Source organism: Pinus tabuliformis, chromosome 4_1 (genome assembly GCF_031772625.1).
Source record: "Pinus tabuliformis cultivar Carrire ecotype Pingquan chromosome 4_1, CPIR1, whole genome shotgun sequence".
NCBI lineage: Eukaryota > Viridiplantae > Streptophyta > Pinopsida > Pinales > Pinaceae > Pinus > Pinus tabuliformis.
The window spans coordinates 612,703,788-612,728,513 of NC_142303.1; the positions used below are offsets into that span (position 1 = coordinate 612,703,788).

Consider the following 24,726-nt stretch of genomic DNA (forward strand, 5'->3'; position numbering starts at 1 on the left):
GGGCTTTAATGTTTGCAGATTGTTGGAGAAGTTACAAGGTAGCTATTACTCATTTTTGGCTTTCATGTAACATTAAACAAATGGAGCAAGAGGCCCTGTAAAAGCCATAAGCGAAGCATAACCTAAATTCGTATATGGCACTGTTCATGCTTCTAGCACCCCGGTAGGGACTACCGCTATGACAGTTGCTCCCTTGTTAATATTGAAATTCATATTCATATTAATACTAACTATTAATATTAAAACAAAACATAAATATTAATACCAACTATGAATAAAGTATTACAACAGTCCTAAATAGCAGTCCACACCAACACTACTTGCAAAGAAAACTACAGTTTCAAAATTGAGCTACTGAATTTAGGCATTCTACGCCCCTAATCTCTGCACCACTGTAATTACAATAATCTAAAATTTCTAAAGCTATGAAAGGAGTTGATTCATTAACAGGAACTTTGAAATATTCTGAGAGAGATTGTATAAAACTTCGTATACAGAAAGGCAGTACTGCAGGTGATATTGTTGTCAAGCTTTGATGAGAACTCACAAAATGTTCTAGCCTAATTAAGCTTTTAAGATAAGGATGGCCATTATATTCTTATGGGGAGTTGGAGGATATGGCTTTTGTTCATAACTATGGCAATTCTATCATTTTGATTGTGTTGAAGAATCTAGGGCACATGTGGTTAATGAGATTCTTCTTGACTTGATAATTATTTGTGAGGCATTTTTTTATTTTCTTATTAGCACAATCTTCTCTTTGACATTATTAGAGTGTGTGTTTCTTATTTCATCAAATATCTACCAAAAAAAAACAGACAAGAACACAAGATGTTGGCATTCTGCCAAGGCCAAAACCTCTCCCTCTTGGAGAGGAAAACCCACACATGATTCTTCTTATAGAAATTCCAATTGATGACCACCAAGACCATGACCCTTGACTTACTAGGCCACTCCAAGACCAAGACATCAATCCTCTTCTAACTTCTTAGATCATCATCATCATTGTTGTACCATGACTGCTTCTTTAGCTAGATCACTGCTGCACCATGGCTGCACCTTCTTCATCACTGTCTTGACTTTGTCTTTATTAGGAACAAGGTGATGATTATGATATGACAACACCTTGATGAGATAATTCACATCATACTTGAGCCAAGACTATGACTGTGTTAGATATGCTGAGACAGAGGTCTTCAAGACTTCAGGAAGGCCGATATTTCATCTGAGATACTCATCTGAAAACCACATATATCCTCCTCCATACGAAATATTGAATTGTTGCCTTTATCCTATACCACTGTACCTTGTTCGAGATTCTTCTTGCACCCATCCGAGATAACAAAGACTTGTCCGATTTTTTTTTTCCTTGTTGTGCCATCTAAAGTTGTAGAGGCTTGTGAACAGACCTCCGAAAATGTCATCCGAAACTGTGCTTCTGCAATTCCTGTACCCATCCAAAATTCAGAGAGAAATCTGAGTTTTTGTCCTGCACTTTTGCGCTGACCCTAACTGGGTATATATAGTGGTTATGTTTCCATATTAAGCCGACTTGACCAAGTGAATCGTTGTGTCTCTTATATGAGCCGACATGACATATATATATATATATATATTGAGGCCAACTTGACTGTTCTCTTCATTGTTTTGCAAGCAGAATTTTTCAAGAGGATTGTGCTTGTCTTGGAGGGTTGTTTTGGACACTAGGTTGACTCATATACATTACATATATGCTCAAGAAGAGCTCTTTACAAATGTTTTTGACTCTTTGACTTTCCTAGACCTATGGAATGAACAAGAAACTCATTCTTATAATTTACAAAAATAATATTTTTTTTTCTTGACAAGTACAAAGATCAAAATTACATTTGTAAATACCGAACCTAGTTACACTTTCTTCAACCCTCCATCTTAACTAGGGACGCATTTATAATGGTACTTGGTCATTCTCAATCTGAATAATTTCTCATAAGAAGAATCAGATTGGTAAACCATCTATATAGCGTCATAGTAACCAACATTGTTTTCACAGCAAGGCCTTGACTGACAACTCTATCTCTCATCAGATCAGAGCACAATGTTGGCAAGACCAATTACTATATACACCTTCATCATTGTCTCTCAAGGTACATACCCACAGGGGTGTTAAATGAGTATGAACTTCTAGGACTATTCTTATCTTGGGTTCCTAGCCCTCAAAGAATATTGGTCCTCTTGCCTACTCTTATTTTGGATGCCCTACACATCCTCAAAGAGCATTAGATGCCAGATGATCACCCAATCCTCCATTATTTATTCCAAAGTGAAGACAGTAATGTTGTGTCTATCATGTGTCTACATTTCCATTCATGGCCTTCACCTAGACTTACCATTGTTAATACTGGTCTAGTGCATGACACATGAGATAGAAAAACATGATTGTCACTCCTTTTTAATCAAGGGTGATCTAATTCAAGCTCCCCCTTGATCAGGGACTTGTCAGAGCTCCCTCTTAGCTAGGGACTCTTCTATACATCAGCAACTTCTTCTTCATGGGTCTCTCAGCTGCTTGATAAACTTCTCTCCTTGTCATGAAAGTTAATTGAGCTTCTTTCTTGTAGGGAAACAATCATCGATCACTTTCTTCCTTAGTTCATCATGTCATTCCTTTCTTCATGGAAAGTGGCCTTATTCATATATGGAACCTTCGTCATATGACTACTTCTTTCTCATCATGCTTCTTCCATTCATCACATGAATGCTAGTTGTACTTGTAAGTAGCCCTGCATGAAATTATCCAGATATTATTCAAGAAATAAAATATATCATTAAATCAAATCGTACCTTACTAGATGCCTCTTCATCATGACATCTTTCTTTAGGTATCAACATCCTGCATTTATGTTGACACATCTCCCAAGGATATCCATTGTCAAGGGTCTACATCTTTTCCATCATAGTCTTCATATCTTTCTGGGAGATTTTCTAGTCAAGTCTTCTTGATCTTTTGGATGTTGATTGCCTTCATCATGGTTGCATATCTCACAATCTCTTCCTTCTCCACACATTCTATTCCGAGGTGCTTTTAATAAGATTTTCTTAGTTGTGATCAACCGTGTCATAGTTCATATGAGGACATATTATGTTGATTTCATCTAGTGTGTATTATGCTTTCTTGCATCCTTTCAGAGGAGGAGATCCTTTTTCTCTTGATCATGCTTCTCAAGATAGAAGTAATGACCCATGTTACCTGCAACCATGTGACATGATATTATAATATTAAACACAAGCATACATACCTTATTTTACCTTTAGGTCATCTAGGCTTCCTCCAATAACTTCCTTGATTGAAGAGATCTTAAATCCCTTGATCTGCTTCATGTCATCACATCATCATCTCATGGATTCCATAAGTTGGAGTTCATGTTGAAACACTTGCTTCCTCTCTAGATTAGTGAACCCTACGATGAGGATTCCATCAAAGAATTTTGAGGATATTTTATATCCCCAACTGGAATATGTTTCCTTTTTTACTTGATGTATGATGAGACCTGTCTTGGATGACTTCTTCCTTTCCTTCAATGTCCAATGAGGTTCCCAAGAGTTATGTCCTTCATGTTTGGCTTCCATGGATTTTGTTCTTCATGATTCCCATGGTGATGCCATGAGCTCTTGCTTCTAATTCTTTCATGATGCCACGATGCATCTTAATATCATGGTCATATCTAAATATTTAGGAGCTTATGGTAGGACCCCTTTTGTGAGGGAGGTCATCTTAATCATAGTTCAGATTTGTTGCTCCCTCTTTCTTTGGCCCCTTTCCTTCATCTTTCCAACGATATGAGCTTCTATCCATATTCTTTCCATAGCATTGAATCTTATACTATTATGTCTTGTTTGAGGACCAAACTTTCCTTTTCCACAAATGTCTGAGTTATTTTTGCCTTCAACATTTTTACCGTCAAATTTTCTTTATCTATCTAGCATAGAGACCACAAATTGTTGAATGGTGTATCCTTCTTCTTATCATCTTTCCTAGATCTCCCAATTGAGATCTCATGAAAATATTCCTTTGTTCTTTGATACCTTTAATTTTGTGTAGGTCTAAGTGATGTGACTTCTCTTTTCTATGGGGATTATGACAATCCTCCTTATTCTATGTAAGGGCATTTTTCATGAGGACAATGACTATCCTCCAGTATTTCTATTTCCTTTCAAAACAAAATCATTAAACCAAAAATTGATTAAATATGAAAGATACTTACTTGGCATGTGAATTGGGGATCTTCACCTTGATGCTTCCTTTGATTGAGTTGCCCATCACTAGTATCCTTTTATCAATACTTCCTTGGTGACCTTCTATCACCATGACATTTGTGATATCAACATCACCGAAACTGCTTCGTGACTTTGAGATCATCTTGACTCCCAATTCATCTTTAAGGTACTTTTGACTTCTACATTTGAACACATTGTTGACATGCTAGTGATACTGATATTCCACAAGTGGACTTTATCAAACTTAGTATTCCTTGGAGTGCATCAGTAAGCACCTACATCGATCATTAACCAAACTATGATAGTGATATAGATAGACTTATGTTTTGATCTGAGCACCATGCTATTGAGATCATGTTCATAGACAAAATCTGAGACTGTGACAAGTATATTGATATGGCACTGTACCGAGACAGTGATGTCTATGTGCATTGTACATATGAGTTGTGTAGAGAGGCACTGTATTGAGAGCCTAAACTTGTCACTAAATAACATAGATAACTAAACTGTGGGTAGCACTGTATAGAGAGATTGTCTTATCATCGAAATTGCCTTGTTGCAGTAACTAGATTGAGACAGTGGTATGAGAGGTACTCCTCGGATCACTTCTGCAATATATATATATATATATATATATATATATATATATATACTTGAGACTATAATTTATGTCGAGACTATCTTTTATTGCATAGAGAAGGTTCAGTGATCAAGAAGTGAGGATCCCAGGAATGACATTGATATACTCCATCGAACTGAACATGAGTTGATAAATGAAGTTGAGTTCATGATTGTAATTACCGAAGTTGATACTTAATATACTATTTTAGACTTGCTCGTTGTAGACTTTCCCCTTCAATCTTGACAAAACCCTTCAACTTGCTTTGATGCCCTTGAAGACTGATTATTGTATGTCTCTTTTCTGCCCTTCCTTAGACTGCAACCATAGCTCTGATACCATGTTGAAAAATCTAGGGCACATGTAGTTAATGAGATTTTTCTCGACTTGATAACTATTTGTGAGGCATTTTTTAATTTTCTTATTAGCACAATATTCTCTTTGACATTATTAGAGTGTGGGTTTCTTATTTCATCAAATAGATACCAAAAATAAAGAGATAAGAACACAAGATGTTGGCATTCTACCACGACCAAAATCTCTCCCTCTTGGAGAGGAAAACCAACACATAATTCTTCTTATAGAGATTACAATTGATGAACACGAAGACCATGACCCTTGACTTACTAGGCCACTCCAAGACCAAGACATCAATCCTCTTCTAACTGTTGAGATCATCATCATCATTGTTGTACCATGACTGCTTCTTCAGCTAGATCACTGTTGCACCATGACTGCACCTTCTTCATCACTGTCTTGAATTTTCCTTTATTAGGAATGATATCATGATTATGATATGGCAACACCTTGATGAGATCCTTTACATCATACTTGAGCCAAGACTATGACTACGTTAGTTATGCTGAGAGAGAGGTCTTCAAGACTTCATGAAGGCCGAGATTTCATCTAAGATACTCATCCGAAAACCACAGATATCCTCCTCCATATGAAGCACTAAACTGTTGCTTTTATCCTGTACCACTGTACCTTGTCTGAGATTCTTCCTGCACCCATCCAAGATAACATAGACTTGTCAAGGTTTTTTTTCCTTGCTGTGCCATTCAAAGTTGCAGAGGCTTGTGAACAAACCTTCAAAAATGTCATCCAAAACTATGCTTCTACAATTCTTGTACCGATCCAAAATTCAGAGAGAAATCTGAGTTTTTGTCCTGCACTTTTGCACTGACCCTAACTGGGTATATATAGTGGTTATGTTTCCATATTAAGCCGACTTGACCAAGTGAATCTTTGTGTCTCTTATATGAGCCAACATGACATATATATATATTATTTTGAGGCCAACTTGACTGTTCTCTTCATCTTTTTGCAGGGAAACTTCTTCAAGAGGATTGTACTTGTCTTGGAGGGTTGTTTTGGACACTAGGTTGACTCATATACATTACATATATTCTCAAGAAGAGCTATTTACACATGTCTTTGACTCTTTGAATTTCCTAGACCTATGGAATGAGCAAGAAACTCATTCTTATAATTTACAAAAATAATATTTTTTTTTCTTGACAAGTACAAAGATCAAAATTACATTTGTAATTACCAAATCTGGTTACACTTCAACAAATTGAACTAATGCTACTATATGTTTCTCTAAACCTTGTAATGGTAGGTAGGGGTGACGATCACCACAGGAACATAACCAGCTAAAGAAGTTAATGGGAGCAGCATCGCTTCCACTTTCAACCCATGCATTCTTCCAGTTTGAAAGGATGCAACGTAGATGATCACCGCAACGCTTCAAATGGATGCAAATGCCATTGAAACATTTGAGGGACATGGAGGATAAATAATGAGCGCGAACCTTTCAAATGAATCCAACTAAATCGATTCATTGGCTCCATTTTCTCTATCGCCACATGCCAAAAGGATCCACCACAATTTTAATTTCTATTAAAAAAACAACATATCATATTTTCTATAGGGAATATAAAGTGCCCTGCTGCATGTCGGTTGCATGTCTATAGATATGCTTCTCAGACGAAGCATATTCTCCCCACATTTAATCTCATCCATCCAATTTTTTTATTTAAATAAGTCAACGTCGGCTGTTCTACCTGAGGTTGAAATAGGGGAGCCTTCGGCTAACTAATATGTGGGTTCTATCATTGTAGGTATAATGCCAATCAAATAAAGATAAGGTAAGATTTTATGTATATGGTTGATATAAAGAATAAATATATAAAATATAGATTTTTAAATTATCAAGACATTTATAATAGATTATTGCGTTGGTATTTTACAATGAGTCTAAATATTTAAATGTCTTCTCAATATGGGGCACTCCAACATCTCTTCTATAATGAGTTGGCATTTAAATGTTTACACTCATTTAGGGACATTACAATTTCTCTTCCATAGCGAACCGTGTTGCGCCCTTTGAAACACTGAAACATTAAATAAAAAAATAATAATAATAAAATATAATTTTGGCTCAATTAAAAAAATAAAAAATAATAAATCAAATCAATTTAAATTATTATATTGTAATTTTGTTTTTATTAATTAAATTACAAACATCATTTGTTGGAAAAATCATAATATACATATCACAATAAAATAAATTTAAATAATAATGATTCATATTCATAAGCATGATATTTGAGATCACATAATTAATAAACAAAAAACACATAAAAACTTAATAAAATAAATTTAATTAATAAATATGTAATTAAAATAAAAAAATATTTCTAAATATAAAAATGAGAAATATATAAAATATGAATAGTAGCTATAAATTATTGACCATATAAATTTTAATAATGATTCATATTCATAATCTTTCTAATCATTATATTTCAAAACTTGGTATTTAATTTTAATTAATAAGAATATAGAAACTCAATATTTACAAATATTTTGGTTAAATTATATATATATATATATATATATATTATTATGAGGTTTTAATAAAATTAAAAATAATAATATTTCTCTATATAGAGATGTGAGATTTATATAAATGTAAATAATATTATTAAGGACTAGCATAGATCCATTTTATCTCTAGATCTACTAAGTGTTGAGAGGAAGCAAATCTCTGGAGGTTCAAATTGTTCCTCATATCTTCTTCTTCTTCTTCTTTTTCTTTATTTCTTTTTTCTTCTTCTTGATTTTTGTTTTCTTGAAATAAATAAATTGCATATTTGTTATTTCATTGAAATCAAAATATACAAATTTTTGGCATTATGACTAATATGTTGTCCTTGATGTTAGCCCCAAGGGATAACTCAATTTTTCAAGTCCTCGTTTCTAAGTACCTTGCCTATTGGGAGGTTACGAGGTCAAATCTCTTTGATGCCTTGGGGTTAGGCCCAATATATTAGGCCGCCTTTGATGGATATGTCTAGATTACTGCCTGCGGAAATAGTAGCCACTCAATGACTGCAGACCATGGTTGTCTTAAAAAAAATTGTTGTCCTTGATGTCAACCTAGATGTCAACTTTACCATTATGTCATCATGGTTTTGTCCCACTCTTGTTACATCATGCCATTATGGTTTTGACACATTATGTCATTGTTGGTAAGAAGGAATAATTGATGTGCCTATCTAGGTTAGGTATGGAGGTTTTTTTATTACTGATTGGAAAGGTGTTGCATGTGTCTTGATGATTGCAAAGGAGGTGCAAAAGGTTGCACAGGGTCTAGAGCAGTTGCAGGAAGATGGACTAGGTTTGTTGATGTTCGTGAGTGTAGTTTATGGGAAGATACCTAAGGAGACACATGTGATTGATTGGAGCAAGGTTTCTGATGATTATTTAGGTTGATGTGATGTTTCTAATACTTGTCAAGGCTTTGACAAGTCCTATAGGTACTAGAGGAGACATCTCGGAAGTTAGAGGAGCTTTCACTGAAGTTTGGTTGCATTTCAGGGCTTGGAGACACGGTAACACAAGTTTCCTTTGTTGGAGGAGTGTTAATTCCTAGGGAATTGCGGGTTTCATGTGCAAGGCTAGCATTATTAACTCATTTCCTAAAGGGGAGAGGTGTGTTAATGCCGCTAAGTGTTGAAAATTAAAAACTTCTACCAAAACCAAGGATTTTCCCAAGGTATTTATGTCTGGATGTTCGAGCAATGTCTATTTGATCTTTTCAAAGTCTCCCATAAAAAAAACCATTTTATTTTCTTGTGGTATTGGCAAGGGAAAAGAGGTTATAAAAGGAGAACGTGATGGATTAGTTCTATGTGCATTTTCTTTAGTTGCTTGTGTTTTGTTTCGAATAGGTGTGCACCAAGGCGTAAGGAGGGGGTTCATATCTATCCCACAATGAGAGATTTAAAGGATCTTTGAAGGATATCTTCAATGATTGACCTATTTCTTGAAGATCTAATGATTTGATAAAGGTTTGAAGGGTTTATAATATTTTTTTTGTTGCAAATCTGATTATGAGAATGTAGAGAGAAAAGGTTTGAATATGTGATGCAAATCAAATAGATTTTACAAAAACTAACTTTATATGTGACAAAAATTATGTTTTTCTACTAGTGTATGTAGTTTCTAACTGGTTGTAGGGACTTTGAGTGATTGTCACAAAGGTTTTCTGAATATATTTTGTATGCAGTAACAAAGGATTAAAATCCAAGATAAGAATATTCCTTAAGACACATGAGAAAATGATGGTGTCTATAGTCATTTCCTCCCCAACATTGTGCTCTAATCTAATGGAGTGTTAGAAAATTATATATTACGGAGCAATGGAACACATAAAATATTGCAAAAATATAAACATAGAAAACACATAAAACAAGAGAGACACAGATATACGTAGTTCACCTAGTTTGGGCTACATCCACCCCGAACAGCCATTCCTTCCTAAAATGAAGAGACACAACCTACAGTAGATCTGCTGTAATATCCTCTGTTTTCTCTCATAGTCTCACCTCTCTGGTTCTCGCTCGGAGAATACACATATATTACATAGACTCAATACAATGCCCTCATACAAAGAGAGGGGTTGCCTTCTAGGGAAAAAAACCCTAAACTAAACATAAGTTCTACCATTAGATCATCCGCCTAATGAACGGCCCAGATTGATTAGAAATTACTATACTTTTACAAGGCAATTTTACATCTGTTTTTAGCTTTGGGGGCGTTGCCCCCAAGCCCCCGCTAGGGGACTGCTAGCCCCTGGGCCCCCCAACCAGGGGGGATTAACCCCCTTGGACCCCCGCGAGGGGGGCAAGGCCCCCTTGCACCCCTACGCGTGGAGGGGTGTACAAACTTCCTGGGGTATACATCCTGCTGAACACAAAGACCTCTGAACAATCATGCTCCACACACAACAATCTCCCACTTGGAGAATGATTATAGCAACTCCACTGCTGCTTCATTTGCTAGACAATGACTCCTCTTTGGACCTGGCTATTTCTCATCTTCATCGTCAGCCTTGAAGACCAATTGAAACTGAGCATATTCACAGTTTCTCCCTGGTTACAACTTTTGTTAGCATATCTACGGGATTCTAGATAGTGTGTATCTTTTCCAGCTTCAACTCTCCATCTTCCAACACTGATCGTATGAAATGGTACTTGAACTATATGTGTTTAGTCTTGGAATGAAATGCTGAGTTCTTTGCAAGATGAATGGCACTTTCGCTATCACTGTATAACGTGCCCATATCATGCTCCTTACCCAATTCACCCATAAACCTTTGTAACCACATCATTTCTTTACTAGCCTTTGTAGCAGTAACATGCTCTGCTTCTGTTGTTGAAAGTGCAACAAGACTTTGGATTTTTGAAACCCAACTGACAGCTGTTCCACAAACAGTAAATACATATCCTGTAGTGCTCCTCCTATTATCTCTGTTACCTTCCATATCTGCATCAACATATCCCTGTAGAGAAATGTTTGAACCACCAAAGCATAATTCTTGATTTATGGTACCTTTCAAATATCTAAGAATCCATTTCACTGCCATCCAATGTTCCTTTCGTGGATTGTTCATGTACCTGCTAACAACTCCCACTACATGTGCAATATCAGGCCTTGTGCAGACCATTGCATACATTAAGCTTCTAACTGCTGATGCATATGAAACTTTAGACATATAATCCATGTCTTCTTGGGTCTTTGGGTACATTTTCTTACTAAGTTTGAAATGGCTAGCAAAAGGTGTACTAACTGGTTTTGCATTGTGCATATTAAATCTTTTCAACACCTTTTGTATGTACTCATTCTGAGACAATGTTAATTTGTGATTTTTCCTGTCTCTAGTGATTCTCATACCAAGGATTTGTTTTGCAGCTCCCAAATCCTTTGTTGTAAATGAATTTGCCAATTTTCTTTTGAGAACATTTATTTCCTGCATGTTAGACCCCGCAACAAGCATGTCATCTACATACAACAACAATATAATATAGCTGCCATCATTTTTCTTTTTCAGATAAACACAATGATCAGAGTGACATCTAGTATAACCTTGTTCAGACATAAACTTGTCAAATTTTAGATACCATTGCCTTGGAGCCTTTTTTAAGCCATACAAGCTCTTCTTCAACCTGCACACTAGTTTCTACTTCCCTTTCACCTCATATCCTTGTGGTTGCTGCATATATATCTCTTCCTCCAAATCCCCATGGAGAAAGGCTGTCTTTACATCTAACTTCTCAAGATGCAAATCTTCAGCTGCTACTAGACTTAAAATAGTTCTGATTGAAGTCATTTTAACAACAGGAGAAAATATTTCATCAAAATCAATACCTTTCTTCTGTGCAAACCCCTTCACCACAAGTCTAGCTTTGTACCTCTGTTTTCCTCCATCTTCTTCCTTCATCCTGTAAACCCATTTATTCTTCAATGTAGTTTTTCCTGCAGGCAACCTGACGAAGTCCCAAGTCTGGTTATGCATTAAGGAGTCCATCTCTTCTTCCATGGCTACCTCCCACTTCTTCTTGCTTTCAACCTGCATTGCTTCTTCATAACATTCGGGTTCACCAGAATCAATCAACAATAAATAATATAATGAAGTCGAGTATTGTTCAGGGGGTCTACTTATCCTGGTAGATACTCTAACACCACTTTCAGGTGTTTGGGGTGCCTGTTGTTGTTGTGGTGGTTGCTGTTGTTGTGGTTGTTGATTATTATTATTTTCAGGCACCTTTACTTTTTCAGTGATTTCATCAAGGACTACGTATTCCTTGTTTTCTTTTTCCTATTTCTTTTCCTGCAACTGATTCTTATATAAAACCTTTTCATTGAATATTACATCTCTGCTCCTAATGATTTTGTGATTTTCGTAATCATATAAGCGATAACCAAAATCATTAACACCATATCCAATAAAGGTACATTTCTTTGACTTTGCCTCAAGCTTTGTTCTATTTTCTTTATCAATATGGACAAAGGCCTCACAACCAAAAGGCTTTAAAAAAGAGTAGTTTACCTTTTTACCTGTCCATGCTTCCTCTGGAACACCACCATCCAAGGAACTTGAAGGCCCTCTGTTTATTAGTTAAACAATAGTATCTATAGCATCTGCCCAAAACTGTAAAGGCAATCCTGCATGCAATCTCATGCACCTTGCACGCTCCATGATTGTTCTGTTCATCCTTTCTAACACACCATTTTCTTGTGGTGTTCTTGGAACCATCTTCTCTCTGCGAATTACATGTTCTGAACAATACCTATCAAACTCTTTGTTGCAATATTCACCTCCATTGTCTAATCTAAGACACTTCAATTTCTTTCCTGTCTCAATCTCAACCAAAGCTTTCCATTTCTTGTAAATATCAAATGCATCAGATTTATTCTTAATACAATAAATCCAAGTTTTTCTAGTTGCATCATCAATAAAAGTAACATAATAATGAGATCCACTGAGAGATGATACCTGAGCAGGTCCCCATACATCTGTATGCACAAGCTCTAATTTTTTTTCTCTTCTTTTCTTTCCCAACACTAAGAAATCTGACTCTCTTCTGTTTTCCATAAATGCAATTCTCACAGAAGTCCAAATCAACATTCTTCAAACCCAGCAACAAATTCCTTGAGTGAAGAATCTTCATCCCCTTTTCACTCATGTGTTCGAGCCTATGATGCCATAATGCTACATCTTCTCCTTTGGAAGTTAAAGCATTAACAGAGTTAGAAATACCATTGCATAAATACAATGTACCAACCTTTTCGCCTTTTGCTATTACCAGGGCTCCTTTGGTGACCTTCCAAGCTTTATCTGTGAAAGTTGTCACACAACATTCACCGCCTAACTGCCCTGTTGAAATCAGATTTTTCTTTAGATTTGGAACATGCCTTACCTTCTTTAGTAGCCATTGGTTTCCATTCTGATGTTTTACAAGAACCTTACCCATTCCAACAATTTTACAGGGTTTATCATCACCCAAACGAACTTGGCCAAAATCTCCTTGAACATAGTCATGAAAATATTTCTTATCAGGTGTGGCATGGAATGAGGCCCCTGAATCTACCACCCAGGAATCAGTAATATTTTCGAAAGAAAGAATCAAATAATCTTGTAACATCTCAACTGTCACATTTGCTTCATGATTGTTTTCTTGCTGTGCATCTCCTTCTTTTCCCTTCCGAGATCTACAGTCTTTCTTTAGGTGTCCTTTCTTTCTGCATTTCCAGCACACTATCCCCGATCTGGACTTGGATCTGCCTTTCCTTGATTTACTGCGATATCCCGAGCTCTTTCATCTTTCTATTTTTCTTCCCCTAGACTATGCACTCAAAGCATTACCCGATGTCTCACTAGAGCTTTTCCGTCGCATTTCCTCGCTAAGGATAGCACCGACAACATCATCAAACTTTAAAGTACTAGATCCAGAAACAGAGTTACTAATGGCCATTACTAAACCATTTCAACTTTCTGGTAATGAGCACAAGAATAACAGAGCTCTAACTTCATCATCAAAGTTTACCCCTACAGAACATAACTGACTTGTAACAGTATTAAAATCATTTAAATGGTCTACAACAGATCCACCTTCCGACATCTTCATATTAAATAACCATTTCATAAGAAATACCTTGTTTGAGGCCGAGGGTTTTTCATATAGTTTCTCCAACACCTTAATCAAACCCTCTGTCATTGTTTCCTTCGAAATGTTGAAGGCGACTGATGCTGCGAGGCACAACCGTATTGTTCTGAGTGCCTTTCTATTGAGAAGGTTCCATTCTTGATCTGTCATACTCGTTGGCATCTTTGCTTTTCCACCCAATGGTAGGTATAGATCTTTCTAATACAGATAATCTTCCATCTGCATCTTCCACAGTGAGAAGTTTTGGCCATTAAATTTCTCAACCCTAACCTTACCATCTTCTGCCATTGCTCCCACTCGAACGAGGAACCCTTCTTTCCTTTGAGTTTATCAGCCAAATAGACCTTCGGCTCTGATACCAGTTGTTAGAAAATTATATATTACGGAGCAATGGAACACATAAAATATTGCAGAAATATAAACACAGAAAACACATAAAACAAGAGAGACACAAATATATGTGGTTCACCCAGTTTGGGCTATGTCCACCCTGAACAGCCAGTCCTTCTTTTCTATTATCCAACAAAATGAAGAGACACAACCTACAACAGATCTGCTATAATATCCTCTGTTTTCTCTCATAGTCTCACCTCTCTGCTTCTCGCTCAGAGAATACACATATATTACACAGAATCAATACAATTCCCTCATACAAAAAGAGGGGTTGCCTTCTAGGGCAAAAAACCCTAAACTAAACATAAGTTCTACCATCAGATCATCTGCCTAATGAACGAACCAGATTGACTAGAAATTACAATACTTTTACAAGGAAATTTTACATCTTTTTTTAGCTTCGGGGGCGCTGCCCCCGAGTCCCCGCTGGGGGACCACTGGCCCCAAGACCCCTAATGGGGGGACAAGGACCCCCCGCACCCCCTCGCGTGGAGGGGTGTACAAACTTCTTGGGGTATACATCCGGCTGAACACAAAGACCTCTGAACAATCATGCTCCACACACAACATGGAGAGATAGAGCTTGTTGGTCAAGGCCTTGCTACGTTGACAATGATAGTCATAATGTGAGGGTGGAGTATCAATCCAACTCTTCTTATAAAAATATTTTAATTTGAGAATATCTTTGTACCTTGTTGTGTAATTATAAAAACCTCCCTAGTTAAGAGGGAGCGTTGAAAAGTGTAACTTGGTTCATTCTTCATAATTTGTATCATTATTTATTTATATATTCTATGTAAAAACAAAAGAAAGAAAAATGAATTTTATTTTTCAAGCATGGGTTTCATGCTCAAGTCAAATTATTATTTTAGATAAGCATGTTCTTCATGCTTCTAGGATTTATTGAGTCAAAGAGTCAAAGTCCTATTTGGACCTATTGTAAAGAAAAAAATAAAAATTAATTTTTCTAATTGTATTTTGGATCAAAACTACCTTTAGATGCCAAGTCAACCTACCTATCAAGTCGGCCCTACCCCAAATGACATTTATGTTTGAACCCCTCTGGACAAGTATAAATAGAAGGAAGTTGGAGCTCATTTTGGACACATAATTCACTTGATCTGATCTGAAATTTCACAGAAGGAAGGAAGACCGAAGTTTGAAGTTGAAGAAGGGTTTCTCTTGAAGTCAAATGTGTGGAAGTTCTTCCTTATCACATCTCTTGTTAAAGATTTGTTGATGGTCTCTTGTTGTTGATGAATTTGGTGTAGAAGGAGGGTTTGGCTTGGCATCTAGAAGGTTGGATTCTGCCTATGTTCATGGGTCTTGGTTATATCACTTTGATTTGATTCTATAAGAAGATAATTTTTTTGGTTTTTCCCTTGGACTGGTTTGATAGGATATTCCGACACATAGGAAATAGTTAAGTATAACTCGGTCTAGTTTAGAGTTAGGTAAAGTGTGTTTCTTTACTATGTACTTTTGTAACTTACAATCTGATGGTCACAATATGTTCTAGACATGAAGTGATCCAATGGTTCATTCTCTCCTCAGTATCACTGGCACTTGATCTATGGCTTAGCACTCGATTGGTCCATGATATATATTTAAATAACATGGACGGTAATTTGTAGGGTGACTATTCATGACACAAGCTTATGTAAATTTTCTTTCTTTTATTAATAAATTGTCTGAAGTGGCCGCGTTGGCTCAGGTTGTGGACTGTTTCCCTCTTTGAGGGTTTTAACCACGTCAAGAATACTGGTGTATTGATTTGTGATCTGTTTGTGAGTGGTGTCCTTTGGTGTTCTATCTAAGGAACTTACCCTGTAATTTCCTACATGGTATCAGAGCCATTTGAGGGCCACATCTATTGGTGATCCAAACCCGAAGCTGGTACAATTGCGTCCGACTGTCGTTTCGTAGATCTATTGTTTCTGACTACTTTCAGGACGAGACAACTATTCTTTTGTGTTAGGAGCACCTGTTCCAATCAGGAACCCCTTTTGTTTCACACGAAAAGGTTTATGGTATCCCTAGCTATGTCATTTTTAAGATCTGGAGGTATATAGTCTTTATTTGCAGTTTTAGTTATTTATCTCTCTATTTATTTCGGTTTATTTAGCTCTCTATTTTTTATTACCAAATCTATACATTTCATTTCTATGTATGCTCTTTTGCCTACGACTCTATGCAATCTGGGCAAATTAGAAACATAAAGGAAATATTTTTCTCATGCGTATGCTCTTTTCTACTGCACCTTAGTGTGATCTCAGAAAATTAGAAACATTGAGTAAAATATTTAATTTCCGGCGAAAGCTAACTTCAAGCCATAAGGTTTGGTTTTTTTTTTTTGCATGTCCATATTGGGTTGTGTGTTTTTTTGTTTTGTAGGAAAAAATAGTTTTTTCAAGTAAGCATGCACTCCAAAGCTTTAGTGACTTACAAAAAAAAAAAAATCCTCATCTTTTCCAAAAATTACTAATCTTTTAAACTAGCTCACTTGGTCCAAAGTTACTTTATGAGAATATAGGTCTTGGGTTCAAGTCTTTCTTTTTGTTGAGTTACTTTTTCAAAAAGCACATGTAACTTATGTTTTAAAGTTACTTTATGTAAAAGTGTTCTCACCCATTATAAAAAGTGAGTTACTTATAATTCTAAAGTCTCTTTATCTTTTATTTATGTTACAATTTAGTGGGTAGCTCATAAAGTACCATTGTAAAATTGACTTTCACTTATTTATAAAAGTGGGTCACATAAAATCTTTTTTTTAAAGTGAGTTAATTAGATTAAGTTTGGAAAGGAGGGGGAGATTTTTTTTTTTTTAATATAACATTATCATTCACTTCCACACATTCACACACTTCGTTGGCATCTTCAACAACTTTTCTTAAAAAAACCATAACTTCTTCATCCAGAAGCCGTTTTCAGAGCCGTTTGTTTTGAATCGGCCTAATTTTTTGAGATCTTTCCATTGGAACACTTAGTTTCAGCATATACAACTTTAGTTTCTATTAAAATGGAAAGTCCATGCCAAGTTATTCTTGACAACACCAACTACTTACAATGGTTATCCTACATTGTGGATTTACTTAGAAGTAAAGGTCTTTATAAAATAGCCTTAGGCCAATAATCTAAACCTAAAGATGAAAATAAGTAAGTCAAATGGGAAAATAGACAATACCAAGCATGTGGGTTGATAGGCATGTATATTTCTCCAGACCTTAGATTCCATATCGTAGAACTTGATACCCTTGATGAAGCAATGAAACAACTCAATAATTTATTTGGAATTAAAAATGAAACTAGAACCCATCTGTTATAGACATATTTGGGCACTGCAACCCCAATCTTATATGTCGATAAACCAAGGGCTCTTTAACCCCTAAAAGTGTTGTTTCATATCCTAAAGGATCATGGTCAACTGATTACATCAATCCCCAAAAGTTCCACTTGAAAAACCACTCAGAACTGGCCAAAAATGGACCATACTGAATGCTCCACTATTAGGGTGCGATGCATACTGACTCCTACACTAGCCAGGTGTGATGCATACTAAAGAGGCCTTCTGTGGGGTGCGATGAATGAGAATAGACAAATCTCTGAGACAGTTTGCTAAGTGGATGCTCATGGAATCTTCTAGAAACTTCTCTTATGACACTTGCCTCTCTGAATTCACCCAAGGATGAGTAAGAGATCCAATAAATCTCCAAGTGGAACCAAGAATAACAAGTGGAATGACACTAATAAAAAACCTAGAGATGAATCACACCCTTTTAGACATCTATAAATGGATCCCTCATTTGAGAGATCTAGGGGCTGGAATTTTGTAATTTGCAAGGAAGCGCTGATAGTGTGTCTTTTAGAAAGAGCATTGTATTGTTGGGTGATCTTGCTTTTCATGAGGTGAAGAGGGCTTTAATGCTGGGAGGATGATGTTGGATCAGACAGCTGGGTTGTAATTCTCCCTTCTATTTTAAAAAAGTTCTTTGAGTTTTCCTCCATACAATCGTGTATTTGTGAATATTGCTATTTGTGAATGCCATTGTATGTTCATTTTATTTTTGATTCTGCAATGCTTATGATATAATAGATCGAGATGCTTTGATAGTTCTTTGTTACTGTGTTTCTACAAGTACTCTCCAAGCGGGATAAGTACGGAGAGGAGTTGCAAGCTCTGTCAAGGGGGAGAGAGATCAAGCAAGGAGTTAAGCGGAAGAGACAGGTTGCTTCCTTTGCCTCTCTCTTATCTATTATACATAGAGGAAATCGCAAGTTGCTTTGATTGTTTGTTTCTAGGATAGCTGCCAATCCTAGAGGGCTAGCAGATCGAAAAGACACTAGTTTTCCTGGAAACAAAATGGCGACTCTGCTGGGGATCGAATAGATGTTTTGTTTGTTTTGTTGTTGGTTTTATAAGCTATAGACGGAGCCTGAAGTTAGCCAGATAGCCTTCGAACTGCTCTTGCTCTGCAATTGCAAAGTAGATGAATGTTGCTTCAGTCAATCTCCGGTTTAGTTTATGAGTCAAACATCTGACTTACAAGCATTCTAGATGCCCTTTGGTAGCTTAGTAACCTCTTGAGATCATTCATCTGTACTTTTCTCTTTACTGTCCATAATAGCTCAACTTAATTCACTGAAACCAGCTACAAATTTGAGCCAAAACCCATCTCAGTTGCGCTCCCTGGCCCATCACACTATCTGTCACTGGAAGCCAGTATGCATCACACTTCCTGAGTGTAGCAGGTGCAATTCATCCCTATTTCTGTGAAGCACAGGTGCGATGACTGAGTAATCCTATTTCTCTCCTTGAAATTTGGGGTTTTTTGTCCTTGTTTTCAGCTCTGTTTAGTTGTTTTTTGCTGCTTATGAACAGTATCTCATTGCTGAAGCCTGCCTACGTTACATAGTTCAGCCTCCATTGATTAGGATTAGTAAATGTTTTTATGTATTTGTCCATCATTTACAATCCTTTGTCAAAAGGTTGCTTAAATCAATCTGTCGTTTTGGTGCAAAGAGTGTCGTAACTGTCGTTTTGTGTCAAAAAGAGAAGTGTCGTAAAGTCTTCCTTCTCTAGATAGTCGATTGAACTTTTTGCCATGTATTTGATTTGATTTGTTGATATTTGAAGTGTCGAAAGCATCTTCTATTCGAAATTGAAAAGTGTCATTTAGTCTTCCTTTCTATTTTGAAAAACAAATTGTCGAAATGTCGCTTTGAGTAAAATATTTCAGATCTTTGCTATACTTAGATTTTCTTTTCGACATTCTTCACATTAAGGGGAACAAAAAACAAATACATGCATTTGAATTTGCATTTGGACTGTGTGCAAAAAATGATTTAGGAAAAGTGCATTTAGTGTGTGCTCTTTGCTCTTTGTTTGAAAGAAATTGAATCTTCTTTCCTTAGTAGCTAGGATTTTCATTGCTAAAAGTAAACAATGATTGTTTATCATTGTAGATTGCATTTTTAAGAATTTTATTTCTACATCATGTGGTGAACCATCGAAAGGCAAGCTTCTAAACAAGATCAACTCTAAAATAAATTTCAATGAACTTAACAACACTTTGGAACCTAACGCAACACATCTAGAGGTCTAGGCTAGAGACATGTTTTGGCGTCGTAAAATCTAGTAACTATCATTTTCATTGAAGGTTGGGTGATTCCTCCTCTTTGATACGACAAGTGCTAGCACGGACTTGTGCTCCCTATACCGTCGAGTATATATTGGGAGACCACAATAGGCTTATATCCTTTATCCATAGGAAGCCGTGTCTTCCACCTTATCGATCGCAACACACTGAACACAAGATTCGGGAAGATTGACTGCCATACATAAATCCTTGGTAATTTCTCTTTAATTTATGACCAAGGTGTATATTGCAGTTTTGTGATCGGTTTGGTAATCCCTCTGTCTAGATTTCCAGAGAAGTCACTTTCGTTCCTTAAAAGAAAAGGTCTATCTGAGCACTTGTCACTTCAGGTTCATTAAAAATCAAAGGGGACTAGAGTCATCTTTAGCTTTTTCTCGACTCTTAAAAATTGAAAAAGAAAAGTTGTGTCAAAGTGTCATTAAAATTTATTTAATTCAGAATAACATTTTTCCCCTTAATTTTGAGTTGATCAAGTAATCCGCAATCGTGGAAGAAAGTCAATCAAAACCCCGTTGTTCGCGGAGACTAGTGAGTCAACCGTCTTTGACTCCGAAAACGAAACCATTCTGGGCAAAACGGTCTCGTTTAACTGAGTCCAATTCTCCTGGTTTATTTGAAACTTGTGTTTCAACATCATCAGAGACTACAGTTACTCCGATCATTTCTGGTACATTTGCCTTTACAGAAGAAGTTCCACAGTTACAAGAGGACATTAGAACTGATCTTAGTGTAATGGTAGACACTTCTATACCTGAAACAGCTCCAGCTAGCGCTGATCCAGAGACTGAAATTCACTTACTTGAAAATTTGGAAGTTGAATTCCAGAATTCAGAAGGTGTCACCCCCCAGAATCTGTCACTGCAGAAGCTATACTTTCTTTGGCTCCAGAAATATTTTATGGACCTAACGATCTACCTCTTCCACCTAGACTATTGGCTATAGAGGAGATAGTAGAGGATCTTCCATCCAGTACCCCATTACATTTTGGAACTGAGATCTACTTATATCCTTCTACTCCTAAAGTTAGTTCTTTTAATCATCCTTCATCGCAAGTTCCTCTCGAATCACTAGGAAATATTTTGGATAGAGTAAACATGTCTGCGTAACCATCAACATCTAGGATTGTGTCATCTGATACAGATACAATAGAGCTTACTACTGCCATTCCTACAATGTTTGTTGGTATACCATCTATCCCAGCTAGTTATCAATCACTAGCTAGAGTCCACTCAGGGGCTGTTTCGACGACATGGTCTATTCCTATTTGTTCATCCAGAATCCCATCTGGTATTTCTTATGTTGAAACTCAGCAAATTGATCCTGCATGCCAATATCAATTTGGGCAGACTAGTCTTCAAAGACCGATATATCCTTTGAACACTGGACTGCCACCATATGGAGGGCAGTATGCTTTTTCATTGTTCCCTCCTGGAGAACAACCATATGAGAGTTCACAACAAAATTCAGGTCAAACTAGAATTACATCTAGCGGTTGGGTACCAATACTACCTCAACAACCAAGGGTTGTATATTCAATGCAACCGGCTCAGCCTATGTCAAATATTCCCACTACACCTGCTATTGTGACTGTATCGAAAGTACAAGCATTGCCTGTTGCGTGTCAACCTCAAGTCTCTCAGGTTGCAATACAACAACCTCTTGTCTCTACGGTTCAATCACAACCTCAGCTTAGTGCTTCTTTACCTGGAACGACTCGGGCTCAAACGGGTACTATCACTCCGCATCTTGGTTACTCTTCTAGTATTGGAAAACAACAAATGGTACAACAACCATGGCTGGTACAATATCAACAACCACAATTCCAGCAAACTTACCAAGGACCTGAACAACAAGGCTTTGTAGGTAATGGACAACCACATTTTCAAAATGGTTATCAACAACCATACTATAATGGTTATGTCCAACAATCTTATCAAAGTTACCGGCATCAGATACATTATGCTGGTATGCAAAGACCTACTACTCAAGCGATCCCATCTTATCCTGGGTATGCTTCACCAAACCTGAATCAACAGTTGCCTTTTGTAGCAACTCTAGAATTACTAGATTTGAACCGACTGATGAATGATCCAATTGCATACGCCCCTTGGTGGCGAATGATTCCTCATAAACTTCCCTCCGATATTCCTAAATTCAATGGAAATCCAGGTGAAGATCCATCGAATCAAGTAATGACTTTTCATTTGTGGTGCTCGTCTAACACCCTCAATGATGATTCGATTAGGCTTCACCTTTTTCAGAGAACGCTAACTAGTCCGGCAGCGAAATGGTATATTGAATTGCCTAGAGCTTCGTTTGATAACTTCAACACCCTTGCCACTACCTTTCTAACCCACTTTTAGTTACCCATAAGGTACGAAATGGGAACAGAACTCCTTACCAACTTTAAATAGACAACAACCACTCACATATCTGATCATATTCATGAGTGGCGATGTCGTCGTCGAATGGTAAAGACGTATGTTCTTGATCAGCTTCTAGCTGAGTGGTTTATTAAGTCCTTATTGCCTTCTATTACTGAGGATGTGGCAAAGGGAGGAGTTGTCACTGAAGAGCAAGTCATTGCTCGTGCACAATATTTAGACTTGATCTATACTCAGTCTGGCACACTCTACGACAAAATTCCTGATGCTCCTAGACCAGAATTTTCCATTCCCTCTCCTCCTAAATCAAATAGGGACTCTCAAGCTGGCGATGGCGTGATCAATACCTCAAGCATGCAAACCACAAAGGCTCCATCTCGTAAAGCCCTTGCAGTTTCTAGTCAAAAAGAAAATGATAAACCTCTTGCCTCAGAGATTAATGCCATGTCATCTGACAAGGGCAAGAATCCAAAGCAACTAGGGGGCAAGAAAAAGGGGAAAAATAATAAGAAGAAATAGGAAAATTCACCTCCTGAAAAATCTTCTAAGAACCCTGCTGGGCAAAAGAAACCCTGTTATCCATGTTTAATATGTAACAACGAGCATTTCACGAAAGATTGTCCACATCGAGCTGAGGTTGCAAAATTTTTAAAGACTTCAACTACCTCAGCGGTGTTGACTGATCTGTTTCCAAACCTAGAAACTAACCTGGTTGCTATCGATCATGCTTCCATATCCCAAGTGCTTATGCTATCCATCTCAAAACAACAAAATGATGCTTTGATATCAACAAGGAATAAAGATTATGGGAATCCACAGTCATCAAACAACAAGGCTACAAATCAACCCAATAGTTTGACAACAACTTCGCCAGAAGTTGTTCTGCCCATCATTCCTGAATTAACTATAAAGCCGCCAAAGGGAGTACTACATAAATTGACATTTAATCCTCATGCCAAAGCAACATAGAATTATAATATAGTGGAGGCTCTTTCTCAATCGCCATCCGCTATGTCGACACTTGAAGTACTGCAAAATTTCCCCTTCCAAAAATAGGTTTTGTTATCAGTAATAGGTGGGATTGATCGAGCAGATTCCAATCTTGTGGCATTTAACCATAAAGGATACAAACCTCAGTTACTGGCCCAAATCACTTTCCTTATATAGGTAAAATCCCTTAATAAAACTGTTCATCAAACAATCATTGATGAAGGGGAATCCACCTGTATTATGTCAATGAGTTGCTGGAAAACTTTAGGCTCACCACCCTTGTCGCGATCATCAACGACATTAAAAGCGTTTGATGGAAGAACATACACACCGTATGGGATTTTAAGTAACTTGCAAGTTGAACTGGGGGCAAGACAGTAGAAATTGAAGTTGAGGTCATTGATGGAAACCTTGACTACAAAATCTTACTGGGAAGGCCTTGGATTTATGTTATGGTTACTGTTGTGTCTACATATTTTAGAAAGATTGCATTTCCCTTCCAAAGCGGAATTACAATCATTGACCAACTAACCTTTTTCCCCAACAGTTCACAAGCTACTAGAAGCATTCCATTGATCCATGGAAGTTCTCAATCACTTCAAAATGTCAGAGTAGGTCTCCTAAAATACCCTTCCTTAATGGGTACTTTTGCCCTCCTGCCTCCAAATAATCTGTCGGAAGTGACCACAGTGGAAACTTGTCATATGATATCTTCTACATCATCAAAGATTAAGAAGAAATTTGACCATTTTGATAGTGTGGATTATCACGAGGTGTTGCCCCCAAGCCCCATAGAATCTTGGTAGCAATCAATTTTCTAGGCCTGGGTGGCGAACCCAAATCAACACTCAGCGAGTGTTTGGATAGATAGGTCTCTAAAGTATGGTACCTCTTCCGATCCTTGGTCTCGTATACGTTCTAGAGACGAAGGAATCATTCAGTCGATGATTATAGGAGAGACACTATGGGAAGATTACCACCATCATTCCCACCTTCAAGATAGCAATGAAGATTATTCAAGCGACCTTAATCATCATTCAGTTTTTGATTTTCTATCAAATATTGTAAATATAGTGGATTCTGAGCGAAATCTGTCCAATATTGAGGAAACTATCGCCATTAATATCTTGACCAAACCTAATGTTGTAGAGAATATTCATGTTGGCAAACCTTGTTCTCCTTCGGAACTCGAAATATACTGTGCTCTCTTTCGTGAATTCACAGATGTCTTTGCATGGTCATATGAAGAAATGCCAGGCACTGGCTTGAGAATCATTGAACATGAAATCAAGATGTATCCATATGTCAAACTGGTACAACAATGGCTTAGACCTGTTCACCCAAAGAAAGCCACTGCCATCAAGGCAGAAGTTGAAAAAATTTTGCATGCTAGTTTCATTTACCTT

At 36.9% G+C, this 24,726-nt stretch overlaps 1 pseudogene; it reads left to right on the forward strand.

The window, feature by feature from the left end:
- Nucleotides 1-24,726, forward strand: part of LOC149177500 (VAN3-binding protein-like) — a 167,851-nt pseudogene that overhangs the window by 23,341 nt on the left and 119,784 nt on the right.